This window comes from Apium graveolens, chromosome 2 (assembly GCF_009905375.1).
Source record: "Apium graveolens cultivar Ventura chromosome 2, ASM990537v1, whole genome shotgun sequence".
In the NCBI taxonomy this organism is placed as follows: Eukaryota; Viridiplantae; Streptophyta; class Magnoliopsida; order Apiales; family Apiaceae; genus Apium; species Apium graveolens.
In genome coordinates, this window is record NC_133648.1 from 143,167,984 (window position 1) to 143,195,226 (window position 27,243).

Sequence of the window (27,243 nt, forward strand, 5' to 3'; positions counted from 1 at the left end):
CGCATTAGGTATGGACACTATGAGTTCTTAGTCATGTCGTTTGGGCTAACCAATGCACCCACAGCCTTTATGGATTTGATGAATAGAGTGTTTAAAAAGTACCTAGATATATGTGTGATAGTTTTTATAGATGATATTCTAATCTACTCAAAGCCAGAGCAAGAACATGAAGAACATTTGAGGATAGTCTTAGAAATTACGTGCTGATAATGGTCACATGTTGATTGACTATTTTTATAAAGATATTATCTTAGTCATTATTGTAACTATAAGGTTGAAGTTTGCCTCAGATGGAAATTTTTCATGCTTACAGAGTTTTCGCAAAGAGTAAGGTTTTCAAACACGTTCGTTTAATGCATAACATTATTCTCGGGAACACACATTTACATGATTATTTTTATAGTCAATCATATATTTCCATGTGTCCTATTAAACTGAATGTGATTAAGTTAGTGGGAAAAGTGTTGTATTAAATCAATTTTGATTTTAGATAATACTTTTGTAATCTTCGGTTTCTTCTCTCTTCTACTTTACCCTTCTCAAAATCGTAAACTCTGAAACCCTAAGTATTGTTCATAAATCTTTCATGAAAAATTAACCATGACTTCACCTGCTCCTTCAAAACCATTTGATTATGGTGATGCAAAGTTTGTGACTAATAACTATTTAGCTATACTAAATAACTACAGCGTGAAAGTTGATTTTCACAATTTTCAGGATTTTCTTAGATCCAGTGAGATTGGGTTTGCTCTCACAGCTCCACCCATAATCTCTGGTGACCAGGTGCTTACTATTTGGAGGACCAGAGTATTTGATGATGGAGGAGCCAATGGATCTCCAAGCCTTGTATTTGAATTTGATAATACAACAAAGGTTGTAACTCCTTAAACTGTAAGGGATGCATTATAGTTTCCTTCTTATACCTCCTACTTAGGACTGGTAGGTGATATTGAGATGAGGAGATTCTTTACTGAGATTGGCTATGACAAGGATTTTAAGAACCTTGGTCAAGTAAAAAAGGAATGGGCTAAGGAGAGAATGGAATTTCTTCTTTTATTACATCACAAAGGCTTTCAATAACAAATCTTCAAATTTTAATGTGTTGCCCATTATGACACAACTGATAGGGTACTCTCTTATTCATGGTTCGCATTATGATTATGGTAGAGTAGTTCTATCTTTTATTGGTGATAGGATAAATGTTGATAGAAATATAGTATATTATGCTAGATTCTGTCAGTTGATTTTCAATGCTTGATTTCCTAATATTCCTATCTCCTCTAATCAAATAGTGTCAGTGTTTAAGTTGAAAAAGGGCATTTTCCGACTTAATTTCATAAGATGAAAAGTGGTTGAATTTAGTTCCTTTGAGGTTACTATTGGTTGCAAGAAACTTGCTTGTAGCAAGACTTCCAGAGACTTATGGTTTGCTTAATAGTAAGATTGCTAAGCTGCAGGAAATCACCATTGGAAACTGCCCTGTAGCTCACCCCAGCACAACAACTCAAACACAAACTCAACCACCAGAACAATCTCAAACAGAAGCCACATTAGGTGTTCCCCAAAAGACACTTCCTTGTAAAAAGAAAGAAAGAATTGGCTAAGAAAGCTACAAATTCTGCTGTATCAAAGTCAAAAGATGAAGCATCTCAAGTTCCTCATTCTTCTAAACCTTCAGAAATTGTTAATAGGAAACTCGTACTTGATGGATTAAAATCAGATTCAGATGAGGACATTGCTACCTTATCTTTCAGATTTCCAAACCTTTGGTCTGATTCTTCTCCAAAACCAGTTGTTCCATCAACTGAAAAAGACACAGCTGCTGATACTGGTTCAAATCCTAGACCAAATAAAAGGAGATTGGTCAAGGCCTATTACAATCAGCACTTGCTCCAGATTAAACAAGAAGTTGCTGAGGAGACACTGAATAAATCAAATCCAAATTCTGACATCCAGTCTACTGCTGAGGCGCTTGTAGAACTGTCTGAAACTCCAGTCAAGCAATAACACAAGAGAGCAAGGGAAGTCTCTCATGAGCAAGTAGAAGCTAGTATCAAGAGGCTGCAAGGGAAAGGACTTTTTCCTGGATCAAGCACACGAGAACCTGTATCTCAAAGGGGTACAATAACTACATCTCCTGATCCAATCCCACAAGAACCTGCACCTCAAAGCGGTGCAACAGATATTAAAAAACAAGAGCCTCTTATTGAAACTGCAAAAGAGTCTATTACTGTAATTATGGAGAATAGTACACAAGAACCTGGTTGTCAAAGTCATCCAACAACTCCTGATTCTCCAGCTACATAAGAACCATTGCATCAAAGTTACAATGCAAGACTTATCCTGCTGCAATGACTCTTATTATTGAGATGCTGAAGGCAGAGTTCATCAGTTTCAACTGTGTACTGATATTTTATCAGTGCCACAATAGAATGTTCGCACGGAATCTGCATCTTCAGATTCACAAGGTATAAATACTATTATTACTTTAACAACATTTCTTCTAAATACTGATCTAGTTCTTTCAACATTTATTATATTTTTCTTTAAAAAAATCATGTTAGCATACTACTAGACCTTATTTAAGGACCACCTCTAGTTGTATGACCACAGATCACCCTTCTTTAGCCACCTCTTATTTCTGTAGGACAATCTTTCTGAGCTTTTTTCTGTGAGATGTGTGAAAAGATTAAGAGAAAAACAGAATTTAAGAGGGGCAGGATCCTTCCTGGCAAAAGGAGAGGTAAATGAGAGATATGATTTAGTAATCCTTGTGAGGAAGCTCTGACTGTTAAAAGTCATGAGATGTGTGGTGTGAGGAGTAATGAGACTACTTTAAAAAAATAGAAAGATTAAGTATTTATTTGCTATATGTTTGCAGGTGCTCAGAGTCCTAAAGAAACAGATGCTGAACAGTAGTCTGTTGAATCTCACAAATGCTCTGATACACCAAGGGCTATTAATCTCCCTGCAAGTCTAAGTACTAATACTTTCTTCCAGTCCATACATTCTACTATTCCACAACATGAGACAATCCCTATTTTTGTTGAAAAACAGTCCATTTACTCTACTATGCCATCATCGGAGGAAATCCCTGTTGTTGCTGAAGATGTAGTAGCACAACAGTCCATTCAAAAAGTTTCATCCATTTCAGAATCACCACGGCATGTTCTCCAATTCATTTATCTACAATACTTGAAGATGTGGAGTTAACTGCTAAAGGTGTGGAAGCTTCTGAAACTACTGGATCACATATTGCACCAATTTTTCATTCAAATCTTCATGCTGAAGCTGGTGATAAAATTCAACAATTAGTGCAACATCCGGTTGTTGTTGAAGAATCTAATGATGGTGAAAAACCTAATGTTTCTAATGATATTATAGATCCTAAGGATGATCTATTCTTTTCTGAAGATATGCCTATCCATGTGAGGCAACAGAAACTAAAAGTGTTAGATGCTACAAAAGAAAAGGATTATTCTAATAATCTCTGGAATGCTCATTGGAAAGATAATATGTATCCTATTTCCAGAACACAAGCTGTTACACATCTGGAAATAGCAGAATAGAAGATTACAAATCCTGATATGCTGAATCATCTGAAAGCATCAACTTTAGTTGTCAGATCCTTACACACAGCTCATGAAGCAACTACTACTCAAATCAATTAGAAAAAAGAATCTTTCATTGCTTCAAAGCTGACTACTCATTAGGAAATTCAGAAATAAATTTCACCAATAGTTGCCAGACAAATTTCAATTGAAGCCAGTCAAGCTAGATTGGAAGCTAAACAAGATCAAATGTCTGCTCAATTTATAGAAGTACATAATTCAATGGAGCTGATTCTTTCTCTACTACTTGGTAATGATGCCAAAAAGGGGGATAATATTATTAAATCTAAATGCAAATAGCCGTCATTGACAAGTATTGATACTGAAACTTCTGATGGAGGTAATAAGGGACAGAATGAAAGCAAAAAGAGAAAATAAGAAGAGTTGAAGATTTAACTGTTGTTGATGAAGACCAAGGTATTCTGAACATAGAAGCTGGTGTTGAAGCAAGTAAATTTCTTCAATCTCTGGAAGACTACTCTGTTCTACAAGAATCCAAAGATTCAAATATTTGACTCTTAGGAGAGTAGAAGAATATTTGCAAGAAGAAATTCTGGAGTTGATCTTGAACAGCTAAGGCATATGGAGGAAGACTTCAAGAAATCAATAAAGATAACAAATGTTGATATTGTTGTTGTTTCTCAAGTACTTTATGAAGATAATCCTTTTAAAAGACCAACCAGAGGTGTAGTTATAAGGGAAATCAGTCAAGTAGAAGATCTCAGATCATAAGTTACACTAACTGCTGACTTGAAGCTTAAAGGAAAAGAGAACATAGGAGATAAGTCAAAATTTTCAAAGTCTAAAGCCAAAGATGTTGAAAAGAAGAAGAAGGAAGATTTTTGAAGCATTCTGAGCTGAGGAAGTGGAATTATCCTCTGACATTGCTCAAGTTAAAGAAGCAGTTCAGGATGAAGAGTAAAGTCTGATATTCACTGAAGCAAGGTTGAATATGCATACTTGATTCCTGCATTTAGATAATTTTGACATCATCAATTGTAACTTATCCATATTTCCATTATCAACAAGTTGGGGGAGATTGTTAGGAGCAATTGATGATATCAAACAAAAACTATCAAAAGCATCGACAGCTGATGACTACAAGCATCAACGGATGATGACTACAAGTATCGATGGATGACGATGACATCGACGAATGTTGATAATTGACGGATAATAATATCAACGGATGATGATGTCAATGGATGATGAAATCAGTATTTGTCACATTAGTTGATCTTTGAAGAGGAAAAGGAAACAGGAACTCAAGACGATGAAGGACTTTATCTCAAAAGTAATTGTATAAGTTTCCTTGTTGTTAATAGAATAGGATTCCTTATACATTGGTAGTTGTGCTCTATATAAAGCACAAATTAGGTGTATGCTATAAGCATTGCGATATTGTTATATCTTTCGCATAACCTAGCAGCTCTCAAAGATATCTGTTCATCCTTTCGAGAGAGTACGATTATAATAAGTTTTTATCAGTTAATATAAAAACTGTTGATTCTGTTTAAGCTTTGTCGAATTGATTAAATTTTTTGGTCTGTCGGAAAATGATATGATATTTTTTATTCTTAATGTGAATGGTGGGTTGTGTGGAAGGATATTTATGTGTGAAGGATATTTATGTGTGAAGGAATGGAGATAACATCTTTCAAAAAAGAAAGTAGTGGTAGAAGTTTGGCGACTGGCAATTGTTTTCTTTTTGAGGATACAGTTCCAAGGACAGTTGCGGAAATAAGTAAAAATTGTTTAATGTTTACTTTATTAGATATAAGTATTCTTTTATATATGCAGGATCAGCTCTTTAATATTGTATTATATGTGTATTTAGAAGCACATGTGGAAACAATGGTTGTGGCGACTGAAATGGAAGTAGAAGAAACTGATACGGGGGAAGTTAATGATGGAATAGCAGATGTGGATATGATTAAAACCACATTCAAGATAATGTGCAAGATGAGATCGTTCTCTAATTCTCTAAAAAATTATTTAGAAGCAACCTGAATAATAGATGTCATGGAATGGTAACTTCATACTTATCAGCCTATGATAGAACTATTCCTATTACATATTGTTGTTTGTTTACGAGAAAATAGTGGAACTGGTGCTAATGTGGCCATTTTTTATGCAGCATATGTTAGGGATAATACACAAAAATATAGAACCAAATAAAAAATGCAAAACACAAACACACACAATATATGACGCGAAAAATGTCACAGCCCGAAAATAAAACTAACAGATAACAACTGATAAATATAAAGTCACTACAAACAGCTGTTTACAACAAAATCAAGATCGCAAAGGTTCAGTGTTTGAACAGTCAAACACTACAACTATTACAACTTTTACATGACTACCGATTCTCACATAGACTCCAACTATACTACATGAGCTATCCCATAATCCTCAACATCTCCAGTGGACTTACGAGTAGTCTGCTTGAATCTAACCATACTTGTTAGCTGTAATAACATGGATACATAGCAAGGAGTGAGCCAAACGCTCAGCAAGGTATATCATAAAACATAAATTAATAGTATGGCAATTCATAATTCGAAATTGGGGTGGATGGCATCGTTATTTAGGTCAAAACATTTTTAACCAACTCATTGCTCAAAATCATTTTTAACATTCTTTTGTTTGAAAAATCAATTATCTTTTATAAAACTGATTCCAGGGAGAAATTACAAGGATTCCAAATAATAGATTTTAAATTATCAGTCAAGGATTGAAGTTATGGAACTCTTATCAGAAATGAATTAACTTCTCACTAGTAGGGTCATCATTGGTGAACATCAATGGTTTATCAACCAAGGAAGAAAGTATTGAAAAAGGATCGTAACAATAATCAACAAGATAGGGATCTCAAAATTTGAGGATAAGACATGGCATATCTAGTTACAAAGATTGGGTATGATAATAAAGAGTAATAAAGAAGTATAAAGTTGGATTATTGATATCTCAAGGTATCAGGGGTATAGGGATATAGTATCAAATCAATAGGGGTTTTATGATCATGGAAATTGAAATATTGGAACTTACAAAGGTATTTTTATATGGTACGAGCAATCGAAGTATGGAAATTATAGGTACTATGTCAAGTTGTGGCAAGACGTAGATATGTAAATGATCTTTATTAGTGCATAAATGAACTTGGAACAATTGCGATAATCACAGGCATGGCATAACATTTGTACAACTCAATTTAAGATTAAGGTACTTGCACCAATATATCTGGGTGAAGACAATATCAATATCTTTAAGAAATCCTACTATCATTGTGCAAAAAGAATGGTTCATAATGATTGCATAAAAATAGATTTGACAAGGGATAGACACTTGCCTTAGAGAAGGCTTTATCTAGAACTCGACTTGGCTTGGGAGAAATCCGAAGCACTAATCGACCTTGATGGCAAGCTTCCTATCTTCACTTGATCATACACAATAGTAATGACTCTCATTATGAAAAACTCTTATAAGAACAATCGGCCCTAATGCTAATGCACAATTCGACTCCAAGTAGCATTTATCTAATATCCCATATTTTCAGATATTATTTTTATAATTATTTGGAATTATTTATGTGATTTTTTTTATTTAATTATATGATAATTGGAATTAATGTTTGGGTGTTTATATGTGATATTATTTGAGTATTTGAATTTTTATATGTCCAGAACAAAATATAGATAATTAAGGTATTTTTCTGGTAATTTTTGGAGTGTTATATGATTTTATAATGATTTATGAATTATTAATTATTTTCTGAATAATTACAAAATTATTTTATAAAGCCGGGAATCGTTCAACCTCAACCGTTTTTGCATTTTTACAACCCAAAACTCTTCCAAAAACTCCTTCTTAACCTAATCTGGTAATTCCGGACATTTTCCGTGTTTTGACTTTTTCGATCCGGATTACGGTTTAACCCGTGCGCGGCCCGGCGCAAGATTTTCGGTACGATAACCTTTTCGATAAATCAACAAAACCCGTATTCTCGAGAGACGAGATATTTTTACATTATTTTCGTATATGGTGTTTTATGAAAAGCCCGGTTTTGATGATTATCCAATTCTGGTATAAAATTATATCATTTTTGTAGTTACTTAGCGGCTAAGTAATCTATTTTTGGATCCGATATATAAGTGTAAATTCAATATTAAATTCCAGAATATTTCCAAAATCATGAAACTTATATTTTATTAGTATTTGAATATTTCGAGAATTTTAAAATTATTTCGAAAAATTTTCGAGTTATATTTATCTCCACTTTTGTTCGTTAAATAGTAAAATGCGGATATGACGCGCGTTTTATAAATGTTTTAAAAATTATGAAGATTTTATTTTATTAGTTTTAAAATATTTCTAGAATTTTAGAAATATTTCGATTTCATAAAATTTATCGGATCGGGCAGGTACGCTTTTGGTGAATTCCGTAATTTCAAAAGTATTAATTGATTCTGGAGCTACTCGTTCATTTGTTTCTGAAGAATTTCTTGATAAGTTACATTGTGAAATCGAATGGTTGGGATAAACGTTAATTATAAAATTAGCGAATGACGACCAAGTTCCGGTAGATCGAGTATGTCCTGCGTGTGATATAGAAATAGCCGAACATCATTTTTCGGTAGACTTAATTCCTTTTAAGCTAGGAGAATTCGATATTATCTTGGGAATGGATTGGTTAGCATGTCATAACGCTCAGATAGATTGCGCGAATAAGAGAGTCAAATTGCGAACTGCGGAGAATGCAACGGTAATATTCAAAGGCGAAAAACAGCAGAAGAAATTTCTTAGTGTGATGCAGACTAAACGATTGCTTCGACAAGGATGTGAGGCGTCATATGACCTAGTGTATCCCCATGGGGTGCACCGGTATTATTTGTGAAGAAGAAGGACGGCAGCATGCGATTATGCATTGACTATAGGGAACTGAATAAACTCACTATCAAGAACAAGTATCCCTTACCGAGAGTCGACAATTTGTTTGATCAGCTAAAAGGAGCAGCATGGTTTTCAAAGATAGATTTGCGATCAGGCTATCATCAATTGAAGATTAAAGCTGAAGATATTCCAAAGACTGCGTTTCGTATAAGATATGGGCATTACGAGTTTTTGGTAATGACATTCGGTCTGACAAACGCGCCAGCAGCATTCATGGATTTGATGAACAGAGTATTCAAGATATATTTGGATAAATTCGTGATTGTATTCATTGATGACATCTTGATTTACTCCAAGTCAGAAGAAGAGCATGCAGAACACTTGAGAATAGCTTTGGAAATTCTGAGGAAAGAGCAACTATACGCAAAATTTTCGAAATGTGAATTCTGGTTAAGAGAAGTACAATTTCTAGGGCATATTATCAGTAGAGAAGGCATCCAAGTCGATCCAGCGAAGATTGAAGCTGTGTTAAATTGGGAAAGACCAAGGACGCCGACAGAAGTTCGAAGTTTCTTGGGATTGGCAGGATATTATCGAAGGTTTGTCAAAGATTTTGCGAAAATAGCAACGCCGCTGACCAAGTTAACTCGAAAAAGTGAAAAGTTTGAATGGAGTGATAAGTGTGAAGAAAGTTTTCAAGAGCTAAAAAATCGGTTAGTAACCGCACCAGTACTTGTATTTCCAGACGAGCTAGGAAATTTCGTCATTTTCAGCGACGCTTCGTATCGCGGATTAGGATGTGTACTGATGCAGCACGGTAACGTCATCGCATATGCTTCGAGACAACTTAAACCTCATGAACAAAAATATCTCACTCATGATCTGGAATTGGCAGCGATCGTATTTGCGTTGAAGCTTTGGAGACATTATCTCTACGGTGAAAAATGTGAAATTTACACAGATCATAAAAGTCTAAAGTATATCTTTACGCAAAAGGAGCTGAACATGCGACAACGTTGATGGCTGGAATTGATAAAGGATTACGAAGTCACGATTAGTTATCATCCAGGGAAAGCAAATGTTGTAGCAGATGCACTGAGCAGGAATGAAAGATTGAATCGGTTAACTTTGTGTGAAGACTTAATCAAGGAATTCGACAAATTGGAAATTGAGATTCGTATTCCCAATGAATCCGCAAAAGCTATCTACACTATGACTTTCCAACCGGAATTGTTAGAAAAGATTCGCCGCTGTCAAAATGAAGTGATGAGTCAAGATGACGACCTGACGGGAGAAGAAATCAAAACTCAGAAAGATAATGAGGAATTTTACGCTTTGCGTCGAGAATCTGGATCCCTAACGTAGTAGAATTAAAAGAAGAAATAATGCAAGATGCGCACAATTCGAAGTATTCCATTTATCCAGGAAGTACAAAAATGTATCGTGATCTGAAAGAAAACTTCTGGTGGCCGAACATTAAAAAGGAAATAGCTGAATGGATAAGTAAGTGCTATACATGCCAGCGAGTTAAAGCGGCACATCAACATCCGAGTGGATTATTGCAACCATTAGACATTCCATAATTGAAATGGGAACATCTAGCGATGGATTTTGTGGTAGGACTACCAAGGACAAAGGCAAATCATGATGCGATATGGGTAATCATTGACAGACTCACGAAGTCGGCACATTTTCTACCAATCAATGAAAGATTTTCACTCGACAAGCTAGTGCACATATATCTCAAAGAAATTGTGATGCGACATGGAGTTCCAGTATCTATCGTGTCTGATCGAGATCCTCGTTTCAACTCAAGATTTTGGAGACAATTTCAAGAATGTCTTGGAACTAAATTAAACATGAGTACCGCTTATCATCCGCAAACCGACGGGCAAAGTGAAAGAACTATCCAAACGATTGAAGACATGCTTTGAGTTTGTGCGATCGATTTTGAAGGCAGTTGGGATGAACATCTACCCCTAGTGGAATTTTCTTATAATAACAGTTATCACGCCAGCATTGGAATGCCACCGTATGAAGTATTGTACGGGAGAAAATGCAGATCACCAGTATATTCGGATGAAGTTGGAGAACACAAAATTTTGGGTCCAGAACTAATTCAACAGATGAAAGAAAAAATTGAACTCATTCGAAAACGACTCGATGCAGCGCAAAACAGGGAATGCAAATATGCAGATCAAGCCAGGAAAGATATGGACTATCAGGAAGGAGAAAACGTACTACTCAAAATATCGCCATGGAAAGGATTAACCAGATTTAGCAATAAGGGTAAATTGAAACCACGATACGTTGGACCGTTTGAAATTTTGAAGAAAGTGGGAAAAGTTGTATACGAATTAGCTTTACCGCCTCATATGCAGCATATTCACAATCTGTTTAACGTGTCCATGCTTAAGTGATATAATCCTCATTCTAGGCATGTAATCGAGTATGAGCCGATAGAAATCCAACCTGATTTGTCTTTTACAGAACAGCCGGTAAGAATTTTAGATCGACGAGAGAAAGTGTTGAGAAATAAGTCTGTATATTTAGTGCGAGTGTTGTGGAGAAATCCTATGGTTGAAGAATCAACCTGGGAACTCGAAAGTGAAATATTAGAGAAATACCCTCATTTGTTTTCATAGAAGATTCTGAGGACAGAATCCTTTTAAGGGGGGAAGTATGTAACGACTGGGAACTTTACGTTTATATTATATCATGATTATAATAAAATGTGAATTAATGTGTCATTTATGTGTGATTATCTGATAAACCCTAACTGTTACGTGATACGTGTATTTCATGTCATTACTGTATTTTTAAGGTATTTTTCAGATATTTTATTATGCATTTATATGTTTAATTTCAAACATTTTACGACCCAAACGATGATTTTAAAGCCAGTATTTCAAATAAAATAATGGGCCTTATTTTTCATCAAATGGCTTTTACAATCGCCTTGTTCTGAACATCTAGATAATTTATAAATTTTCTCGTTTTGCGAAAAATGATTTTTTCGGGCCCCATTGGGTGTCAAAAACCCCACAAAAATCACATATTTATTTTTATAAAATTATAGGACTTTCATTTATATTATTTCTTTGCATTTTTGCATTATTCACAATTTTTGGGAATTTTTGGCATATATATTGCATATATAAAATATTTATAAATTAAATTTTAATACTCAAAAATTATAAAAATTAGGGCCCAATATTTTTATTTAATGTATAATTAGCCCTTAATTTTAATTAGGAGTATTATTTTTACTACTATAAATAGCCTAATTTTTATTTAATTAATTATAATTAATCATTAAAATCTGCAAAATTACCAAAAATTCTCTGAAATCGGGTCGGGAAGAACAGGTTCGGGTCGAAGAATCAAGTCGTGATTTCTCACTGATTACAGCATCAAATCGTGTGATTCAAGTACTCAAATCGAAGGTTTTGATCCGTTCTTTCTGTTTCTTGCATCAATTTCACGTTTTATTGCATCGTTTTTGATTTTTGATTTCTAAGGTTTATGTTCGAATTAGGGATTTTTGATTCTGGGGTTATTTTGATGTTTTGATGATTGATATTGCTTTGTTAGATGATTTACAGTCGATTCATGATATTTAATTGAACAAACGATGCTTGGATAATGATTCACGATTTCTAGGGTTTAGGTCAAATTTTCAAAAGACAACTCGATGATTTCTGTGAATATTTGGTTCTTGTAATGTTAGGGCTTTGATTGTATATGTTCTTAGCTTCATTTTGCACTATATAACGTTTGATGTTATGTACAAATGAGTGATTTGGATTTTTGGCCGGAGTTCTTGATGATTTTGATCGGAGAATGATATCCAGGGATGTTTCTGGTCGATTTTGGCCTGAAACAGATTGGGGAAGTAGTTTGGGATGTTTTGGGATAAAAAACGGAACCAAACGGTGTCCGTTTGGCCAGGAATTGGACTAGCCAGAGTCCGGTGAAGTCGCCGGATTCTGGGTTTAAACACAGATTCCGGTGGTGTTCTTCACAGACCCGGATTTTGACCCGTTTGACCCGTGTAAAATACCCGGGTTTGATCTGATTTTGTCAGGGATGGTTTTCTGACAACTGTTTCTGGAAATTATTTTTACTTTTTATTTTTATTAATTTTAAAAATCAGTTTTATTTATTTTGTAAATTGATTAATTAATTAATTAATTAATTTATATTGTAAATAATTCCGAATTATTTTCTAAAAATCAGATTGAATTATTTTCTTAATTATTTATTATTTATTTATTACTTATTAATTTTTTAAAAGTGATTAATTATTTTGATAATTAATCAAATAATTTTCAATAAATCATAATAAATTCATTTTAATTTCAAAAATTATAGAAAAATTATTTTTAATTCTGATTTTCTTAAATAATGATTTAAAAATTATTTTTGGGTTTTAAAAATTAGTAATAATTATTTATAATGATTAGTAAATGGAATTATCAGTATTTAATTAATAATAATTCGACCGTTATTCCGTTTTGCGTGAAACGAAAGCCTGTTAACTCAGAAAAATGAATCCTTTTCATTAAAAATAATATCAAAGCTTAATTTCTTTTAGAAGATAATTGATTTTGTGACTTGTTTGATTATCAGTCAAGTAACGTGCCGAGGCGAGTCCGAAAAATTCCGGAAAAATGGGAAACGAGTCAGATAACGATCAGTTGAGCGATCAGCGAGTCGATTTTGGTTTTAAAAATTATTTTAACCATAAAAATGATTATGTGCTTATGTGTATTACGTGGTTAATCGAGTCTTACTTGCTTATATGTAATACATGAGTCAGTCATAAGCGCATGGGTAGATGTTAGGATCAGTTTGAAGTCGATTCAAGATGCAAAGGAAGTACGACGTGACTTAACCAGTCTGTTTTGCCAACATAAGCTAAGTCAGCCAGGCCAGTTGAGTCGGTAATAGTCCAAGGTGATAGACATAAGTGATTCAATTGCAGTAAGTCGCGCAGAAGGCAAGTTTTTCCTCTATTCTACTTTCGGAATAGTGATATTGATTCAAATATTTATCACATTTACATTCTCTTGATTATTGTTCTTGATCACTAATATACAATCCCTATTCCTTTGTTCATATTTCATTTCAATTCTTGATTTCTCCGTTTCTTTGGATTCTTGATTCATATTCTATTGGTATCACATGGAGATTGATATATTCTAGTGTTTGGAATATATCAAAGCATACCGATTATCCCGGTTGCTAAGCGATGGACAGGATAATGATATTTTGGGATTGAGTGTGTCTTAATCCTGAGGACCGGGATGACCGGTGCCTCGACGTGGGCCGTAGTGCCTGGGTACCCGACTGGATCTATATATTGAGATATGGATCTGCATTATATTCTGACTGATCAGCAGAATATAGATGCGAACTTGTGTCCAGTTTAGTTTATTTGTACTCGCCAGTAATGGCCTTATTTCTATTCTTGTGAGGTTATATCTTGTCAGATATACCTGGGATGGCGGATTCATTTAAAATGCTTTAACACTATTTATATGTTTGTGGACTTGTTGAGCAACTTTTGGCTCACCCCTTTTGTTGTTATTCACCTTATTGTTTTCGGTTAAGAAGGAATATGAAACCAATCAGGACTCGAGTGGTAAAGAAGCGAGTCAAGACTCGGGATCCTCTTATACCCAAGGTGTTGATCCCAATCCAGGAAGAAAACTTTGAGTTGCCCGAGCAGGTGGAGTGTTGATAGATAGTATGTATGTGTGGTTGAATAAAAGTTGAACTTAGCTTAAAATGAATTAGACAATGGTTTGTAATAAAGAGAGTTTGTGAGACTTTGAATGTTGATTTGTAATAAAAGTAGTTAGTGGTTCTTGTTTTCATACTTCAACCTAAAAAGATCCTGGTTATTGTTAAAGGGTTTAATTTCATTTCTTTATTAATTGTTAATCAGATTGTACAGGTTTGGTGATTAGCTAGTAACCCCCAGACTTATACCCCGGGTTCGGAGGGCGTTACAAGTTTGGCATCGGAGCTATAGGTTTGGTCCCTGAAAACAAGAACATTAGGATTAAGATAGGATAAGGAGATCACATAAGATAGGGATAGTCAAATTAGGATGAATAGTGTTAGGATTTAGGTCAGATTAGAATAGGGAAATAATCTTAGGATTGTTAATGACCTTTTCTTTTCTTTGGTATATTATCAGATGGCATCTTCTGGTTATTCTGCATCTTCCGAGAGGACAGTCACTGGGCCAGTAGCACCAGCCATACCTCCAGTATCTGAGTATATGTTTCCTCCTCTACCACCTCCACCACCATTGCCACAGGAGCCGGTACCACCAGTACAGGGGATAGTGCATGACCCCATAGAGATGTTTGATCCATTTGAGTTCTTCGAGCCGATGGTTTCTTTACCTATTGAGCACCAGTTTATACTAGGTATTGAGCAGGAGTTACCACCAGCACCATTGTTACCTCCTATACCAGTGCATGCCCCAGAGTCGGACATAGTTCAGATGATTCCAGTAGAGGGGATGAGAGAGCATGATATGGATCTACAGTTAGGTTTACCCTAGCAGGGTGCAGGTATTCCGAGTGTTCCTTCTCAGGAGTCAGTAGGTCAGGTTGCTCAGCCGCATATGGTACCATACCATGAGTATAGAGTTATGAGGGATGATGTTGAGTATTGGCGGGCACAGTGTCGGGATATTATGCATCTGTTTGATCAGAGGGATAGAGGACTGTTAGCGGCCCTACAGCCGGATTATTATATGAGATAGCGATTACAGTCAGTGTTGATGAGTGCTACTTGGGAGCTGGATGATTTGACTCATGATGGACCTCCTTCTTTTGCAGAGTTCTACAGGGTTTTTCGCTTGGCACAGACTTTGGTCCAGGCACTTAGAGAGGAGCTTAGGCATATTCCGCCTGGGTTCTGAGAGGGTTTGAGACAGTGACTCCAGAATACATGTGTATATAGAGGCAGCATAGTATAACCTAGTGAGTAGTGTGTATGTGTGTATCAGTAGTTTAACTTGTAGTAGTAGTTTAACTTGTAGCGATAGTGTGACTTGTAGCCGTAGTGATGACCAGTAGCCCGAGACTTTTTGTATCAAGCATTTACACCTGAAGCTGGTGTCACATATATATAAGATGAACTTTTTCAAATTCTTTTATTTAAATTTCAGTCTTTACAGTTTTATAGCATTTACTTTCACTTTACAGTTTTTCATATTATAATTCCTGTTGAAAAAAAAACAATTATTTAATTTAACTGTTTACATTTCCAGTCTGTACACTCAGCAACTATTTTCTTTAAATAAACCATGTTATGAATACAGGATAAATTGTTATCCATACATATTGTCGATTGTTTATTAAACTGTTAAATAAATATAACCTGTTTTATTATCAGAAGAAGATGGCACCAAAAAGAAAGACTAGGGCTGAGACCTCTAACAGCAATTCTGAAAATCAGACTAATGAGACCATGAACCAAATGTTCCATCTGATGCAACAACAGATGGTAATGATGCAGCAGCAGATGCAGCATTAGCAACAGCAGATACAACAACAAATGTTACAACCGCCACCTCGTCCTGAGCTTCAATTACCACAAGTATTACCTGTTGTTACTTTTAAGCAGTTTCAGTCAGTTAAACCTCCAGAGTTTGAAGGGACTACTGATCCTATTAAAGCTACCACCTGGTTAAAAGAAGTAGAGAAAACGTTCACACTAGTGAAGATAGGTGAGGACCAGAAGACTGATTTTGCTGGTTACTTGTTGAAAGGAGATGCGAATTATTGGTGGGAATCTAAATAGGCCTTAGAGGGTGAAGAAGTTATTGCATGGGATAGGTTTAAAGAGTTGTTTTTAGAAAAGCATTTTCCTCACTATGTGAAGAATCAAATGCATATTAAGTTTCTAGAACTGAAGCAGGGAAATATGTCTGTGGCAGAATATGAAGCCAAATTTACTGAGTTGGCTAGGTTTGTTCCAGAACAGGTTGACACTGAAGAAAAACTAGTTCAAAGGTTTCAAGAAGGGTTAAGACCATGGATTCGTGGCCAAGTTACAGTTTTCGAATTAACGACGTATACCGCCGTAGTTCAGAAAGCTTTTATTATAGAAGGGGAAAGTGAAAGATCTCAGCAAGACAAGGGACAGGGAAGTTTCCAAGATCGCTCTAGCAGAAAGCCGGGATTCCAAGCTCGGGCAAATTTGAATTTTAAAAGGATAGGACAAGGTTCACAGAAGGCAAGTAATCATTTCCAAACCTCTAGTCAGCAGGGAATGGTCAGAGTTCCAGTGCCATACTGCAAGACATGTAATCGAAAGCATACTGGTGTATGTATTAAAAAGGGATGTAACGTGTTATCGGTGTAAGCAGAAAGGGCATTATTCTAACGAATGTCCAACAGGTAGAATATCAGAGATGACTTGTTTCCAGTGTGGAAAGAAAGGGCATATCGCCAGAAATTGCAAAGGATCAGCTATGGTAGCCAGTGTTCCGAGAGTGTTAGCATTACCTCCGCCGCCGCCTAATCAACCCAAAACAAGAACTTTTAACATGACCATGAAAGAAGCGGTGCAGAGTCCGAGTGTTATTGCAGGTACGCTTTTGGTGAATTCCGTAATTTCAAAAGTATTAATTAATTCTGGAGCTACTCGTTCATTTGTTTCTGAAGAATTTCTTGATAAGTTACATTGTGAAATCGAATGGTTGGGCGAAACGTTAATTATAAAATTAGCGAATGACGACCAAGTTCCAGTAGATCGAGTATGTCCTGCGTGTGATATAGAAATAGCCGGACATCATTTTTCGGTAGACTTAATTCCTTTTAAGCTAGGAGAATTCGATATTATCTTGGGAATGGATTGGTTAGCATGTCATAACGCTCAGATAGATTGCGCGAATAAGAGAGTCAAATTGCGAACTGCGGAGAATGTAACGGTAATATTCAAAGGCGAAAAACAACAGAAGAAATTTCTTACTTTGATGCAGACTAAACGATTGCTTCGACAAGGATGTGAGGCGTCATATGACCTAGTGTATCCCCATGGGGTGCACCGGTGTTATTTGTGAAGAAGAAGGACGGCAGCATGTGATTATGCATTGACTATAGGGAACTGAATAAACTCACTATCAAGAACAAGTATCCCTTACCAAGAATCGACGATTTGTTTGATCAGCTAAAAGGAGCAGCATGGTTTTCAAAGATAGATTTGCGATCAGGCTATCATCAATTGAAGATTAAAGCTGAAGATATTCCAAAGATTGCATTTCGTACAAGATATGGGCATTACGAGTTTTTGGTAATGGCATTCGGTCTGACAAACGCGCCAGCAACATTCATGGATTTGATGAACAGAGTATTCAAGATATATTTGGATAAATTCGTGATTGTATTCATTGATGACATCTTGATTTACTCCAAGTCAGAAGAAGAGCATGCAGAACACTTGAGAATAGCTTTGGAAATTCCGAGGAAAGAGCAACTATACGCAAAATTTTTGAAATGTGAATTCTGGTTAAGAGAAGTACAATTTATAGGGCATATTATCAGTAGAGAAGGCATCCAAGTCGATCCAGCGAAGATTGAAGCTGTGTTAAATTGGGAAAGACCAAGGACGCCGATAGAAGTTCGAAGTTTCTTGGGATTGGCAGGATATTATCGAAGGTTTGTCAAAGATTTTGCGAAAATAGCAACGTCGCTGACCAAGTTAACTCGAAAAAGTGAAAAGTTTGAATGTAGTGATAAGTGTGAAGAAAGTTTTCAAGAGCTGAAAAATCGGTTAGTAACCACACCAGTACTTGTATTGCCAGACGAACTAGGAAATTTCGTCATTTTCAGCGACGCTTCGTATCGCGGGTTAGGATGTGTACTGATGCAGCACGGTAACATCATCGCATATCCTTCGAGACAACTTAAACCTCATGAACAAAAATATCCCACTCATGATCTGGAATTGGCAGCGATCGTATTTGCATTGAAGCTTTGGAGACATTATCTCTACGGTGAAAAATGTGAAATTTACACAGATCATAAAAGTCTAAAGTATATCTTTACACAAAAGGAGCTGAACATGCGACAACGTCGATGGCTGGAATTGATAAAGGATTACGAAGTAACGATTAGTTATCATCCAGGGAAAGCAAATGTTGTAGCAGATGCGCTGAGCAGGAATGAAAGATTGAATCGGTTAACTTCGTGTGAAGACTTAAGCAAGGAATTCGACAAATTGGAAATTGAGATTCGTATTCCCAATGAATCTGCAGAAGCTATCTACACTATGACTTTCCAACCGGAATTATTAGAAAAGATTCGCCGCTATCAAAATGAAGTGATGAGTCAAGATGACGACCTGACGGGAGAAGAAATCACAACTCAGAAAGATAATCAAGGAATTTTACGCTTTGCGTCGAGAATCTGGATCCCTAACGTAGTAGAATTAAAAGAAGAAATAATGCAAGATGCGCACAATTCGAAGTATTCCATTTATCCAGGAAGTACAAAAATGTATCGTGATCTGAAAGAAAACTTCTGGTGGCCGAACATGAAGAAGGAAATAGCTGAATGGATAAGTAAGTGCTATACATGCCAGCGAGTTAAAGCGGAACATCAACGTCTGAGTGGATTATTGCAACCATTAGACATTCCAGAATGGAAATGGGAACATCTAGCGATGGATTTTGTGGTAGGACTACCAAGGACAAAGGCAAATCATGATGCGATATGGGTAATCATTGACAGACTCACGAAGTCGGCACATTTTCTACCAATCAATGAAAGATTTTCACTCGACAAGCTAGTGCACATATATCTCAAAGAAATTGTGATGCGACATGGAGTTCCAGTATCTATCGTGTCTGATCGAGATCCTCGTTTCAACTCAAGATTTTGGAGACAATTTCAAGAATGTCTTGGAACTAAATTGAACATGAGTACCGCTTATCATCCGCAAATCGACGGGCAAAGTGAAAGAACTATCCAAAAGATTGAAGATATGCTATGAGTTTGTGCGATCGATTTTGAAGGCAGTTGGGATGAACATCTACCCCTAGTGGAATTTTCTTATAATAACAGTTATCACGCCAGCATTGGAATGCCACCGTATGAAGCATTGTACGGGAGAAAATGCAGATCACCAGTATATTGGGATGAAGTTGGAGAACACAAAATTTTGGGTCCAGAACTAATTCAACAGATGAAAGAAAAAATTGAACTCATTCGAAAACGACTCGATGCAGCGCAAAACAGGCAACGCAAATATGCAGATCAAGCCAGGAAAGATATGGACTATCAGGAAGGAGAAAACGTACTACTCAAAATATCGCCATGGAAAGGATTAACCAGATTTAGCAATAAGGGTAAATTGAAACCACGATACGTTGGACCGTTTGAAATTTTGAAGAAAGTGGGAAAAGTTGCATACGAATTAGCTTTACCGCCTCATATGCAGCGTATTCACAATCTGTTTAACGTGTCCATGCTTAAGCGATATAATCCTGATTCTAGGCATGTAATCGAGTAAGAGCCGATAGAAATCCAACCTGATTTGTCTTTTATAGAACAACCGGTAAGAATTTTAGATCGGCGAGAGAAAGTGTTGAGAAATAAGTCTATATATTTAGTGCGAGTGTTGTGGAGAAATCCTATGGTTGAAGAATCAACCTGGGAACTCGAAAGTGAAATATTAGAGAAATACCCTCATTTGTTTTCATAAAAGATTTTGAGGACAGAATCCTTTTAAGGGGGGAAGGATGTAACGACTGGGAACTTTACATTTATATTATATCATGATTATAATAAAATATGTGAATTAATGTGTCATTTATGTGTGATTATCTGATAAACCCTAACTGTTACGTGATACGTGTATTCCATGTCATTACTGTATTTTTAAGGTATTTTTCAGATATTTTATTATGCATTTATAGGTTTTATTTCAAACGTTTTACGACCCAAACGATGATTTTAAATCCAGTATTTCAGATAAAATAATGGGCCTTATTTTTCATCAAATGGCTTTTACAATCGCCTTGTTCTGAACATCTAGATAATTTATAAATTTTCTCGTTTTGCGAAAAATGATTTTTCCGGGCCCCATTGGGTGTCAAAAACCCCACAAAAATCACATTTTTATTTTTATAAAATTATAGGACTTTCATTTATATTATTTCTTTGCATTTTTGCATTATTCACAATTTTTGGGAATTTTTGGCATATATATTGCATATATAAAATATTTATAAATTAAATTTTAATACTAAAAAATTATAAAAATTAGGGCCCAATATTTTTATTTAATGTATAATTAGCCCTTAATTTTAATTAGGAGTATTATTTTTACTACTATAAATAGCCTAATTTTTATTTAATTAATTATAATTAATCATTAAAATCTGCAAAATTACCAAAAATTCTCTGAAATCGGGTCGGGAAGAACAGGTTCGGGTCGAAGAATCAAGTCGTGATTTCTCACTGATTACAGCATCAAATCGTGTGATTCAAGTACTCAAATCGAAGGTTTTGATCCGTTCTTTCTGTTTCTTGCATCAATTTCACGTTTTATTGCATCGTTTTTTATTTTTGATTTCTAGGGTTTATGTTCGAATTAGGGCTTTTTGATTCTGGGGTTATTTTGATGTTTTGATGATTGATATAACTTTGTTAGATGATTTACAGTCGATTCATGGTGTTTAATTGAACAAACGATGCTTGGATAATGATTCACGATTTCTAGGGTTTAGGTCGAATTTTCAAAACACAACTCGATGATTTCTGTGAATATTTGGTTCTTGTAATGTTAGGGCTTTGATTGTATATGTTCTTAACTTCATTTTGCACTATATAACGTTTGATGTTATGTACAAATGAGTGATTTGGATTTTTGGCCAGAGTTCTTGATGATTTTGATCGGAGAATGATATTCAGGGATGTTTCTGGTCGATTTTGGCCTGAAACAGATTGGGGAAGTAGTTTGGGATGTTTTGGGATCAAAAACGGAACCAAACGGTGTCCGTTTGGCCAGGAATTGGACTCGCCGGAGTCCGGTGAAGTCGCCGGATTCTGGGTTTAAACCCAGATTCCGGTGGTGTTCTTCACAGACCCGGATTTTGACCCATTTGTCCCGTGTAAAATACCCGGGTTTGATCTGATTTTGTCAGGGATGGTTTTCTGACAACTGTTTCTGGAAATTATTTTTACTTTTTATTTTTATTAATTTTAAAAATCAGTTTTATTTATTTTGTAAATTGATTAATTAATTATTTAATTAATTAATTTATATTATAAATAATTCTGAATTATTTTCTAAAAATCAGATTAAATTATTTTCTTAATTATTTATTATTTATTTAATAGTTATTAATTATTTAAAAGTGATTAATTATTTTGATAATTAATCAAATAATTTTCAATAAATCATAATAAATTCATTTTAATTTCAAAAATTATAGAAAAATTATTTTTAATTCTGATTTTCTTAAATAATGATTTAAAAATTATTTTTGGGTTTTAAAAATTAGAAATAATTATTTATAATGATTAATAAATGGAATTATCAGTATTTAATTAATAATAATTCAACCGTTAGTCCGTTTTGCGTGAAACTAAAGCTTGTTAACTCAGAAAAATGAATCCTTTTCATTAAAAATAATATCAAAGCTTAATTTCTTTTAGAAGATAATTGATTTTGTGACTTGTTTGATTATCAGTCAAGTTACGTGCCGAGACGAGTCCAAAAAATTCCGGAAAAATGGGAAACGAGTCAGATAACGATCAGTTGAGCGATCAGCGAGTCGATTTTGGTTTTAAAAATTATTTTAACCATAAAAATGATTATGTGCTTATGTGTATTACGTGGTTAATCGAGTCTTACTTGCTTATATGTAATACATGAGTTAGTCATAAGCGCATGGGTAGATGTTAGGATCGGTTTGAAGTCGATTCAAGATGCAAATGAAGTACGACGTGACTTAACCAGTCTGTTTTGCCAACAGAAGCTAAGCCAGCCAGGCTAGTTGAGTCGGTAATAGTCCAAGGTGATAGACATAAGTGATTCAATTTAGTAAGTCGCGCAGAAGGTAAGTTTTTCCTCTATTCTACTTTCGGAATAGTGATATTGATTCAAATATTTATCACATTTACATTCTCTTGATTATTATTCTTGATCACTAATATACAATCCCTATTCCTTTGTTCATATTTCATTTCAATTCTTGATTTCTCCGTTTCTTTGGATTCTTGATTCATATTCTATTGGTATCACATGGAGATTGATATATTCTAGTGTTTGGAATATATCAAAGCATACCGATTGTCCCGGTTGCTAAGCGATGGACAGGATAATGATATTTTGGGATTGAGTGTGTCTTAATCCTGAGGACCGGGATGACTGGTGCCTCGACGTGGGCCGTAGTGCCTGGGTACCCGACTGGGTCTATATATTGAGATATGGATCTGCATTATATTCTGACTGATCAGCAAAATATAGATGCGAACTTATGTCCAGTTTAGTTTATTTGTACTCGCCAGTAATGGCCTTCTTTCTATTCTTGTGAGGTTATATCTTGGCAGATATACCTTGGATGGCGGATTCATTTAAAATGCTTTAACACTGTTTATATGTTTGTGGACTTGTTGAGCAACTTTTGGCTCACCCCTTTTGTTGTTATTCACCTTATTGTTTTCGGTTAAGAAGGAATATGAAACCAATCAGGACTCGAGTAGTAAAGAAGCGAGTCAAGCCTCGGGATCCTCTTATACCCAAGGTGTTGATCCCAATCCAGGAAGAAAGCTTTGAGTTGCCCGAGCAGGTGGAGTGTTGATAGATAGTATGTGTGTGTGGTTGAATAAAAGTTGAACTTAGCTTAAAATGAATTAGACAATGGTTTGTAATAAAGAGAGTTTGTGAGACTTTGAATGTTGGTTTGTAATAAAAGTAGTTAGTGGTTCTTGTTTTCATACTTCAACCTAAAAAGATCCTGGTTAGTGTTAAAGGGGTTTAATTTCATTTCTTTATTAATTGTTAATCAGATTGTACAGGTTTGGTGATTAGCTAGTAACCCCCAGACTTATACCCCGGGTCTGGAGGGCGTTACAAGTGTTATTCATTTCTGGAGTGTTTATACGCGTAAATATAAATTATTTTGTTGATTGTTGTTGGTTGTGTCGATATGATATCGACTGGCAGTCCGAGAAATAGAGGAGGGGCTGTCCGATTTCCAAGAAAATATAATTTTTAGTTCTGAAGATTATTATTTTTATTATTATTCGAGAATAAATCCAAATTATTTAGTTAATGAATTTTAATTGATTATTTAATTCGAGTTAATTATTTCTTATGATTTAAAAATTCCGAAAAATAGTTCGATCTTTAAAATATTATTTTAAATTATTTTCCAGGCTCGATAATTCTTATAAAATTATTTTTGGGTGTTCGAGCCCTAGTATTTAGTTATAAAATGATTCGGAGACCCGTTTTAATTCCGAAAAATGTTTAAAAATTCATAATAAATAAACCGTTCGTCCGTTTAATACGAAACGAACGCCTCCAGACTCAGAAAAATATCCCGCTTGCTTTAAAAATACTTTTGAGACCCAAATTCTTTTGTTTCGAAAGGTCGCTTATTTTACGAATCATTCTGAGTCAATTATTTATCGATAAATTATATTTTTGACCCGATTTCAGTTTTAAACGTACTGAGTCGAACCTTTTGACGAATCAAGTCATATGTGATATGAATTATGTGATACGTGGATTATTTATTTATATGTTATGTGAATTACGTGCGTACGTGGGTTAATAGTCTTGTGTTTGACTGTTATCATTATGTGTGGGCTATCGTATGGGTAGACGATGGGATTTTTACGCGCAGCTCGTTGAGTAATTATCATTTAGACGATTAAAGTATTATGTTTTAATTATAGATGCAGATCATTCGAGTTGATCAGGATAAGACGTTGAATAAAGAGTAAGATGGAATTGTATTGGGTATCTGGCTTCTAGCAATCGCAGGAGCAGCATATCAGTAAAGTGTTGAAAAGAAGAATGGTGATATTTTGAGACAGAATGTCAGAATAGATGCGTCTTTGCGAGTGTGACTAACTACTAAAACCCAAAGGCAAGTATCCCTATCATCACTTATTGTTCAAGTGATATTTATTTTGAATCCTATTATACAAGTATTGATTTCCCTATTCTCAGTTCAGAATAAATAAATGTTTTACATATCGCTGAATTAAATGATTCTGTTTATGCAAGTACTCTTCTGTTATTCTGTAACACCCCCAAATCCGGGTTCGGGGATCCGGGTTATCACGAGTTCCATTTCCCTTCATAATACTTAATCTTAATAATCAACCAACTACTGCGTACTGTGACCCCACCATATACACACACACCACAAGTTATAGTCTCAAAGATGAATATCCAAAAATAACACAAGTTATTTTATTCCACAATTATAAGCCATTACACCTAAAAAGGGTTTCTGAATAAATGTACATATTCCTTGCCATTATTACAATTCATAAATCAACAGTTGAAAACCTAGCCTATTGGTAGTTACTACCTTGGTTACAGCAGCATCAATGCCTATAGGAAACTGCAGAACGTTTCCTATCCGCTCATGAATTGGAAGCTTGGTCATGTTCATCTTGTCTATCTGTTGTTGTGTGATGAAAGAAGAAAGCAAGGGTGAGCAACAAGCCCACCGAAATAATATGTATAATAATTAACAATATATGAGCATTCTCATAGTACTCATGAAAGTCTTGGTCAAGAAGAAATGAACCAAGTTTAATATCTTAACGCGACCAAGTCACAAAATATTCAGTATATATGTATATATACTTTTCAAAATCTTTGAAGTCCTCTTCCATGCATAATATACACAGAGTTCCAGTTTATAACAGTATAAAAATATCGTTGCAAGGTGATCTTATATATCTAACCTTGTCTCAACATTTTTCTGAAAATCTGTGTCATGCATAAGATAATCATTAACCAGATATAAGTTGAAAATATGAAGTTACAAGATACTCCAATATAATTATATCTTTTTTCCAATACTACTTGAACTACCATCGTTCAAGGTATAAATAGTTCATCCCATAGATGAAGCTAAAAGACAAAACTTATATAGAATCAATCTTTGAAATATCATCAAAATGAAATGAAGTTACGAGATGCTTCATTTGATGAAAACATCATTTTGAAAACTCGACCCTGCCAACACTCAACAATCGCCCAGCCGTAGCCTTTCTTTCGAAGTGCTCTGAGTAGTGTTGCAGAAATATCCAACTGGATGATGAACTCATTACGGGAGTTTGCCGCGCCAGGAAGACCTCTCACGATGATCAGTCGCAGTAGTGCAACCCCACCATTTTCTACATGTAGAGGAGAACAGTCGGATTTACTTGTCAACCGAATGCTGGACTCCTAAGGAATGGACCGTCTTAGCGGAACTTCCGGGCCATTTGGGCCAATAAATAAGGCTGGGCCGGCGCCACTTGACCACTTACGCCACTCCTAGTTCCGATGAAATCCATGACTCTGAAACGTAAAGTTCGCCCCCCCTTTCCCTAGGTAGCAACTTGTTGATACGGCTCCACCAAGAAGCCGTATCTCGTTGGAAAGAAAAGCTCACCGATATTTCCCAGGCGATGCCTGTTAGTGGATTAAACTTATTCCAAGAATTTTACTTCCCGAGTGTTGGGTAAGTAATCAAAAAGCCTTTTTATTAAAACATCAACCTTGTTGCGAATATAAAAATACATCACGGAGCCGGATCCCTCAGATTTTTAAGCGAGTATTTAAATCCCCTTCGAAAGGAAGATTTAAAATTTAAAAACGAGTTTTGGGATCCGCTCTAACTTTTAAAATTATTTTGAAGACTCGAAAACATTTTTAAGAATGTTTGGAGTAATGCTGATTTAATAAAATAAATCAGCCCCAATATATTAGAAAATATCTGAATATTATTATTTAAATAATATTCCCATAAAGGATAATCTTTATAAAAATAGTTGAAGTAGAAGTTTTAAAACTCATACTTGAAATGAATAATAATTAACCAAAGATATACTTATACGAAAGTACGATCTTTATTTGAATAATCGAAAATAAGTTTGATTATCGAAACATTATTCTTTAATAAAATAAAGAATATTATTTAATAAAATAAGCGGAGTCATAAGTCCTCGAATGAATATTCAAAATAATATTCATTAAATAAAATAAGCTGAGTCATAAGTCCTCGAATGAATATTCAAAATAATATTCATTAAGTAAAATAAAGTTATCGAATAAACCTTATTCGATTAATAGTTTTGAAAACTATTTAAATATATATATATATATATATTATACTCGGGAACATCGACTCTCGGTTTAAAAAATGTTCACCTTTGGGTCCCCTATACTAAGGGTATACGCAACTACTGCTTATCTCTAGCATAGGTATTATGCAACTTATAAGCATTTGAATCAACAATATCAAGATTACGAAACAGACATGCATATATACCATATCAGCATGCTCCAATATATCGCAAAATTTGCTAATAACAATCATACACTTATCACAAGATAATGCATATACATATATACATCACAACAACAGTATAACGGGTAGAAAACTTGCCTGAGTGCTCCGGGGTAGACTTAAGCTTAAAGTGGGTCCAGTAACCTATGAAAAAAAACAAAAGCCAGAATTAAACCATGG